The following is a 9,406-nucleotide window of genomic DNA, read 5'->3' as shown; positions in this document are numbered from 1 at the left end:
CTCCCCTCCATGACCGTAGCATAGTTTGAACTCCATAGAAGGAGAACTGTGTTTTAGCCCATTTGCCAAAGTCTAAAGCAGTGGCTCTTTGTGAAATGGAGCATAACGAATATCTAGCTCCTATCTCAGACAGAAAAATTGTGCTCTTAAAATTCATAAAAAGGCCAGAAGATAGATGTTGTAATTGCACTTCTTACCTGATTAAATTAAATTCATTTAAATGGCGTCTAAAGGGATACCCTAGAATATTAACGTCCTGCTATTAGGAACAGTTACTTCATGTAATGTCTTTTATATGCTCATCATATTACTTCTGGAATGCAGTTATATTTTTATGATGACTTTTTTTTTTTTTTTTTTTTTTTTTTTTTTTTTTCCTGCATTGTTTTCCCTGGGATGTATTTTTCTTGAAGCCACCACAGTTTGTGAATTTCTTTGCAGTCTTTGCAAATTTCCTGGATGCGGTCTTTATATCTTTATATTATTCATCAACAAGAATGCAGATGTGATAGAAACACTAGAAAATAACCATTTGTAAGGGATGTTTATAATTTTCTTTGCTCATTTGTTCTGAGGTTAGTATTGTTCTGTCTGAAAGGCACCTCATTGCACAGGGTCAATATCATCAAGGTGGGCTTGCTCTGTAGATGCAGAACCCAAGTTGCTTGCTCAAAAAGCTCAGGTTAGGTAGATGTAGGACTCCATTTGGCTTTCTCCATGGACCTGTCAACAGTACAGCAAAATGTACGTATATGAAATATGTAATTTTTACTTGGATTTTTCATTGAAAACCACTGGTGTCAAATGTATTGTCCGCTGGTATCTACAAGAACTCAGGTCTGTGAATCTTAAGTGATAAGTTTTGAAAAATTCTCTTGAGTACTTAGTCTTGCAGTTTTACCTACATTTTTTTTCTGCTTTTTGTAACATTGAATTCTAAAAAAAGAAACAACAACAACAACAAAAAACAACAACAACAACAACAACAACAAAAACCAACAACTTTTATTGAGGTTACCAACTTAATTGTGCAGATTAAAAAAAAAATGCTGAGCAGAACTTTTGATTCTACTGTGAAATAGCTTGCTGTCCCAACAATATTTCAGTAGTAGTTTATTTAGGAAGTGGTAATGTGGTAAAACTGAAGTTTTTAACTGAGTTAATGAAATATTTTGAATTGGAGGAATATTAATTCACATTTGAGGAAGATTAATTAACTTTGCTTCAATCTGACTTAAATATGGGGGAAAACCTCTGGTTGTTTCATCCGAATTTGTTTACTGACTCAAATCAACCATGTCCATGACAGAGTAATTCACTTTTAGCATACCTAGCTATACAAAAACCTATTACCAGCATTTTTTTTTTTTTTTAATTATTATTCAATTTTTGCACTTTTCAAGTCTGACTCTTGAAGATTTAATCTATGACTATGCTGCTGTTTCTGACAGTGGCTGCAGTCACAGCAAGTCACTGTTGTAAATGCTTTTATATTGCTTGGATTTTCATTGCCTTAGGTCTTCAAACTCACTAAATAACTTAATTCTGGGACACTTTTTCATACCTGGAGATGAACTCAGATTAACTTTTCTTCAGCAGAGGGAAAATTATTTTCAGTGGCAGTTTAAGAAATCTTAGAGTAGTTTACATCAGAGGAGTAAATCTTACAAAATACTTCATATTTTACATGCAGCTTTCAGGCAAACTTGTTGAACTCCTAGAAATATTTCAAAATGTATCTTTAAAATTTATCTAGCTTCCCAGATTTTTTGAATCTCCCTGTCCCCCCTCTCGTGGTGTTTTTGGAAGAGGTTAATTATTTATAACATAGCTCTTTTTGAATACAAAGACAAAAACAAATAAACAAAAACCCATGAGAAATAAATACCTGTACTATTTTGTCCCAGAGTAACAGTAAGCCTTATTATGAGGTCCTTGGTAACAGCTTCACCACTACAGGAACATATATATTGTTTTCATTACTGTATTGCATACAGTAAAGAATGATCTGTAGCAAAATGAGGAGTCGTGCATAGGTGTGTACATGCATTAGCATCTTCTACAAGAATATACTATCACTGTGATACAATGTGGTAGCTAGTACTTTATTTTTTCATAGGCTGAAGTAACTCTAACTTGATTATTATTATTATTTTCTTCTAATCCATTTTATTAAATTCAGAAAAGGATATGGAAGAGTCACATGAGAGATTCAGTGGAACAGAAAATATTAATTCACAGTAATTAAAAAATAAAGTTCTAAGATTTCTATATTTTAATTCATTGGAATGACAACTAAGATATAATTTAATCCTAGTTTCTAATTACTTACGTGAGGAAAGTTATATGGTAATGTAACCCCTACAATTTCTAACACAGAGGCCAAAACATATCTAATGATCCAAAGCAAAAATTAAACAGAACCATACTGGAACTGAGGTGTGAATTTTCAATAAGCATAATTTAATGATCTTGGGGGGGGGGGGGGGAGAACAGCTTTCCTGTAGCAGATTCTTTCTGGTCTGAAATTAAGACAAGATATGTTTCTGAAAGATATATTGCAATTCAATCAGAAAAGATTTGGTTTGGTGCAAACATTACTAAACATAACTGCATTGTCAAAATGGTATCACCTGTCTTGAAAGTCTATGAATCTGTTAATTAAACTTACTTTAGTTAATTCAGCTATTTAATATTTTGAAATTTCTAATAGATTCTTTTGTTATCTTGAGTTCTTTTGCCTTGCTGTGTCTAAATACATCCAGAAATCTGACTTGAACAACTGGAGTTGTCACCAAATTCATTGGTGTACAGCTGAAGCAAGAATGATATTAAAAACTGAAAAAAAAAAAAAAAAAAAAAAAAGCCTTTTCTGTGATGTCATTTCCATAATTAATTAATTAATTAATTATGCCTCTAAGGAAGACCTGCAGCCTGGTGTAAATATTTCATTTGTTAAATCTAACACCAAATGTTGACCTGTGCAGGTCAGCAAAATGAGTAGAGGAGTAGAAATCCTCTCTTTTTTAGCTCACGTTTCAGGTCTCTAAGTTCTTCTATGTACAGGTTTTGCAGCATTTATTAATTTAAATAGGCTGTAAAACTTTACTTGGACAAGAACTCTATTTTTTGCCATAGAAATGTATAATGTATCTGACTTCTGACTAGGAAAGCAGCCTACGGGATTTGTAGTTTCTACAGGACTGTATCTTGAGGTATTCAAAACTATGGAAGTGTATATAAATCAAGGTTTGCCATAATTTAAATCAGTACTCTATCTGACCTGAGTACCATTCTTATATCATATAAAAAATACCATCAAGATTTTACTGCCCACTCATTTTAATGAGTATGAAAATATTAGATATCATTGTGACAGCAGACAGGTAATTGCCTACCACAAATCAAGATTTAATGTTCATTTGGTCTCTTAACTTTTCCAGTTTCCATTTTTTCTCTTTATGAAATAGTAATTGAGGGTTTTGTTGTTGTTATTTTATATGTGTACATATATATTTCTGTGATTTTATGGGTAGTAGTGTACAGGAGCACAAGTTACCAAGAATGAAGGATTTCTGTTTCTCCTTTAAAATGGGATGAAAATGCATTAAAAGATCTGATAACATATCATCTGCTGGGAAAAGAAATTCATTTTCTAAATCTAAACTAATTCTGAAGTTAATTTTGAAGTTTAGCATTTTTAATGTGCCATATGTCCAGTTCCTGAAAGAATTTGAGAAAAAAAGCTAAAATAAGTAATAGTTTAGTATCTAATTCTCAGTTAACACCATTGGTTTGGTAGGCGTGGGATAGGGTAAATCTCCAGAGAGACTTCTTTTTCTTCTTTACTTATGTCTATTTAAGTTTAAAAGTCAAGTCAGGCCTAAATACATATGCCATATGTAGCACGACTAGTTAAAGTGTTGCCATTTTTCCCCCTAAATTTGAAAATACTTCATCTTGGATTTTAGTTGTTATCTCTTGTTTATCAGCTCTTGAAAGAATGTAAAACCATTGAATCTGCAGCCTAGTTTAACCCAATACCCACCCATGAAAGAGTCAGTTATTTACATTGAGAATGAAGAATAAGGTATATGAAGTATTAGAATTCTGCCATATGCCACAACATATGGGCAGTTTACACTACTTTACAATCATGTCAAGGGGAAGACCCTGATGGACAAACATATTGCATTCTCCCATCTTAAACCTTTAGTAAAAGTACTTAACACATTCATAACACTGCAAAAGAATTAACTAATCCTCATCAAATCAGCAGATTTGTAATTATTAATAAGAATAAATACCACCTAAAATTAGGGACAATGAGGCACAGAGTAACCCTGGAGTTATGCTAGTCTTGGTAATTATGAAAGTGGAGCTCCTTTACTCTTCTCTGAAGTGTAAAGCAGGTGTCATTACTCTTCAATTTACTACACGTGCAGCAGGATTTGAAATGTGTACATATCTGCCTGTGAATTATGCACAAAATGATCTTTGTACATTTGCGGTGACAAAGGAGTAGAACTGTCAGCAGTGTCTTCAATACATAGAAACACAGATAAAAATATATATTTTGTATTATGATATATAACAGATACAAATTTGGTGGTAGGAATGAATATATTACAGCTAGGTAAAAAGCTGAGTTTCTGCAAGTTGTTGGGGGAAAGTTTGCTCTTATTTCTTCAGGTTGATCCTTGAGTTAGCATTTACACTCGTGAAATCATATTTATATTGGTTTAACAATTCTCATTCTATATTTGAGGAATGAAATGAAGGAGCATGTCAGGAAAAATAATTTGCAACAGAAGCATATAGAAGCAATCAGTTTCTCTCTCCTCTTGTCATTCTCCATTCCACATCTTTGAAGTTCTGAGTGTACACATGCCTCGACCCAGTTCCCTAATTTTTGAAGTTAAATTATTTTAAGTCATCTTTGAACAGCACCTACTCATGGAGATATAATCTCTTCATAATGGCTAACCTACTATGGTAACAGTATGACTGCAAATGATACTAATAGTCATGGGTAGATAAATAAACCCCAGTCTCCTGGAATGGATTCCCATTGAATTCTAGGCTGTTGTATTTACCCTTTTATCCTCATCATTGAACATATTAAATTGAGAATATCTTTTAAAAATTGGATATACTGGGCTTTTTGTTTGCTTTTATTTTATTTTGTTACAAAGCAAGCAAGGTGACTTCTGAGAATTCTCAAAATCCTGAGAATAACTCAGCTGCAGGGAACAATTTAAGAAAGCTTCTTTTAGACTATTTCTATATAATATATGCAAAATCTAATTCCTTTTCATTTACATGTGTGTTAAAACATGTTTCCACTTCATGACATACACACTTGTAATTAATCATCTAAAGTAACGAATGCAGAAGTTGCATTCATGACTGAGATTTTAGGTCCTAGACCCACAAAGATATTTTTATAAGCTTAACATTAAGAACATCTGCAGTTGTAGTAGTGCCAGTTGAGCCTCCTGAACTTTATTTTAAGCATATGTAGTCTTTGAATAGTCGAAGAATGTAAATTATTCTGGGTAAGAAGATAATTTGCCTACTGTTTTTAGCACAAATAAAGATAAAGTACCTGTAGCACTTTAGGTACTACAGTACCTGTAGGCTAGAAGACGTCTGTAGGCACATATGGTTAATAACAGTCATTTAAGCAGTTTATCTTGCCCAAAAGCCATGAAAGAAGGATATGTACCATGTTACCAGGTGTAGTTTGTACTATCAGATGCTATAATATTGATAATATCATATACAAAGAAAGCAGTTGGAGTTTACATTTAAAACAGGATATTTAGTTGTGTTGTGTTGGTTTTATGAAGAATACTAGTATTAGAAAATTATCCTGTTTTTATTTCATTTAAATGTGGCAATTTTTTGGGTAAAACTGAGTTTGGAATTTATTACGGTATGTTTAAATTGGAGATCCTCACGTTGACATAAATTCATTTCAGTGTTAGTACTGAGTGTTACTGTACATATGTTATAACATATGGTAGAATTTCATCCCTCATCTTTCTCATGTTTTATCCTTAGAGTCACTCAAAGGCTGTCCCATGAGATGACTCTTTGTTAAATTAGGTCAGCAACTGGAAGAGGCTGTGTGTCAACTCCTCTGTTGAATGACATGGCAGTTAACACTTTAAAATGTTTTCCTCAAAGTTTTCCGGGAAGAAAGAGGAAATCAGAAAAGATCTTCATCTGATGGAAGAAGGTCTCTGAGGTAATTCTCTTCAGATATTTATAAGATTTTAAAATTTATTTTCTACAACTATGTTAATACGTTTTTTTTTATTTTATTTTTTTCCTTTTTTCCTTTTCGTTGCCTTTGTGAGTGTGTCTGTGTGTGGGCTTGTTTGTTTTTGTTTTGTTTCCAGACATCTGAAGCATACTAGATAATTGTCTGTGGGCAGAACTTCATCTCAATGAAACCCCAGTTATGGTGTGCATATACTACCAGGAAGAAGGGTCTGATCATACAGCTAATGCCCTGATCACTAGTGTTATAGGTAGTAAAAGAGAGGCTTTGTGTAAGAATTGGTTCTGCAGATTCTGGATTACTTTGTTTTTTTCCTACTTTGCTTTATGGAGAGCCACATGTGATGGGGAAGGGTAGAAGTCCCAGAGTGATATGGAGTGGTATACATATGGTATATTCACTGCAGGGCTTGATCTTGCTCCACCCTTTCAGAACGTAGGGAATTGTACCTTCGTTACTTTACCAGTGGTTCAATTTCTCCTGTCCTTCTTTTAGCTGTGATTTTATAAAATTTTATAACCATTACTCCCATTTACAGTTTATTCAAGGTGATGAGTACAAAACTATTTATTTATTTATTTATTTATTTATTTATTTATTCAGTGCAGTGTGCTTTTGGTTATCTTTGTTGCTGCTTTTGAATTTTTCTGGTTCCTCTGATCACTTTTTGAGATAGTACCCTTCAGTATAATATTCAAGAAGCAGACAGGACATGAATTTATACAGAGACTTGTTTCCTATGTATTTCTATTTATTTATTTATTTAACTCTCTACCTCTTTTCTAACATTCCTAACATTTGGTTTACTTTTTCGACTACTACCAAGGACTGATCTAAAATTTTTGTGAATGTATTGATTATTCTCCTAGATTTTATTTCAGAATAGTAACAGTCAGCTCAAATCAAAGTCAGAGTTTTAGGGCTTTTTGTCTTTAAGTTACAAAATTTATTTTTTGGCACAGAGTTAACACTTGTATCTTTGAATTAACAAAAACTATAAGTTTCCATGCTGTTCTGTTTTTTGTTTGTTCGTTTCTTTTTCTCTTTTAATGTCTCAGTGCAGAATTTCTGACCGTACTATCTGGAATACTGGAGTGACAGTTTTAGGTCACTTTCAAGAAAGAAAGAAGACTTATGCGGGTAGGTAGAAAGGCTAGAATGAAGAGAGTACATCTTATAGAGGAAACCAGTCTTACCTGTGTAGCCTTATGGACTGATATCCATAAATACATTTTGAGGGTAAATGCTTATGAGGGAACTCCCACCAAGCCAAATGACTAAACTAAATCTGCTCTGTTTTAGTTTGAAGCTATTACTCCTTGTCCTGTCTCTAAACTCCCTGATAAAGAGTCCCTCCACTGCTTTCGTATGGGTCCCCTTTAGTTATTGGAAAGCAGCTTTCTCTTCTCCTGGCTGAACAACCCCATCTCTCTCAGCCTGTCTTCATAGGACAGGTGCTCCAGCCCCTTGATCATCTTTATGGCCATCAGCTGGACTCATTCCAATAGTTCCATGTCCTTCTTCTGCTGGGAGTCTCAGAGCTGAACACAGTGCTCCAGGTGGGGTCTCACAAGAGCAGAGAGGGAGAATCACCCCCCTTGCCCTGCTGGCCACACTTCTTTTGATGTAGCCCATGGTATGGTTGGGTTTCTGGGTTGCAAGCGTGTATTACTTGCTCATGTCAAGCTTCTTGTCAAACAGATCAATATAGGCATCTATAAAAAAAAAAAAAAAAAAAAAGGAAAACAACAACAACAACAACAACAAAACTTTGCCCAAATCTTCAAAGAGGATTTCAGTCTGGTGATGTAACATGCATATCTGAAACTAATATTTCCAGTAAATCAATATTCATCTGAAAAGTATGGGCTGACTTTTTTAATGTTTTTCTCCTTCCTGCTGAATTGTTCAAGTTTGGAAAACAAATACTATGTACTCTACAGACAGAAGGATTGTGAATAATCACAGAATCACAGAATCACAGAATTTCTAGGTTGGAAGAGACCTCAAGATCATCAAGTCCAACCTCTAACCTAACACTAACAGTCCCCACTAAACCATATCCCTAAGCTCTACATCTAAACGTCTTTTGAAGACTTCCAGGGATGGTGACTCCACCACCTCCCTGGGCAGCCTGTTCCAATGCCTCACAACCCTTTCAGTAAAGAAGCTCTTCCTAACATCTAACCTAAAACTCCCCTGGCGCAACTTTAGCCCATTCCCCCTCGTCCTGTCACCAGGCACGTGGGAGAACAGGCCAACCCCCACCTCTCTACAGCCTCCTTTAAGGTATCTGTAGAGAGCGATAAGGTCACCCCTGAGCCTCCTCTTCTCCAGGCTGAACAAGCCCAGCTCCCTCAGCCGCTCCTCGTAGGACTTGTTCTCCAGGCCCCTCACCAGCTTCGTAGCCCTTCTTTGGACTCGCTCAAGCACCTCCATGTCCTTCTTGTAGCGAGGGGCCCAAAACTGAACACAGTACTCGAGGTGCGGCCTCACCAGAGCCGAGTACAGGGGGACGATCACCTCCCTAGCCCTGCTGGTCACACTATTTCTGATACGAGCCAGGATGCCGTTGGCCTTCTTGGCCACCTGAGCACACTGCTGGCTCATATTCAGCTGACTGTCCACTATCACTCCCAGGTCCTTCTCCGCCTGGCAGCTCTCCAACCACTCATCTCCCAGCCTGTAGCTCTGCTTGGGATTATTACGCCCCAGGTGCAGGACCCGGCACTTGGCCTTGTTAAACTTCATGCAGTTGACCTCAGCCCATCGGTGCAGCCTATCCAGATCCTCCTGCAGAGCCTTCCTACCCTCGAGCAGATCGACACACGCACCTAACTTGGTGTCATCTGCAAACTTACTGAGGGTGCACTCAATGCCCTCGTCCAGATCATTGATGAAGATGTTAAAGAGGACCGGCCCCAGCACCGAGCCCTGGGGGACGCCACTAGTGACTGGCCTCCAACTGGATTTGACTCCATTTACCACGACTCTCTGGGCCCGGCTATCCAGCCAGTTTCTAACCCAACGAAGCGTGCGCCAGTCCAAGCCAAGAGCAGCCAGTTTCTTCAGGAGAATGCTGTGGGAAAGAGTGTCAAAAGCCTTGCTGAAGTCAAG

General features: G+C 36.3%; 1 long non-coding RNA gene across 1 annotated transcript in view; it reads left to right on the top strand.

Moving 5' to 3' along the window:
* The first annotated feature begins 721 nt into the window (after nucleotides 1–721).
* The window catches only part of LOC118156651, a 21,460-nt gene continuing 12,775 nt past the window's right edge, over nucleotides 722–9,406 (top strand). The window contains exon 1 of the long non-coding RNA XR_004746364.1: nucleotides 722–732. This is a non-coding gene — a long non-coding RNA (uncharacterized LOC118156651). The remainder of the gene's footprint in view (nucleotides 733–9,406) is intronic.

This window comes from Oxyura jamaicensis, chromosome Z (genome assembly GCF_011077185.1).
Source record: "Oxyura jamaicensis isolate SHBP4307 breed ruddy duck chromosome Z, BPBGC_Ojam_1.0, whole genome shotgun sequence".
Lineage (NCBI taxonomy): Eukaryota > Metazoa > Chordata > Aves > Anseriformes > Anatidae > Oxyura > Oxyura jamaicensis.
The sequence above is the reverse complement of the archived record's forward strand: the minus strand, read 5'-3'. Positions and strand labels throughout refer to the sequence as shown.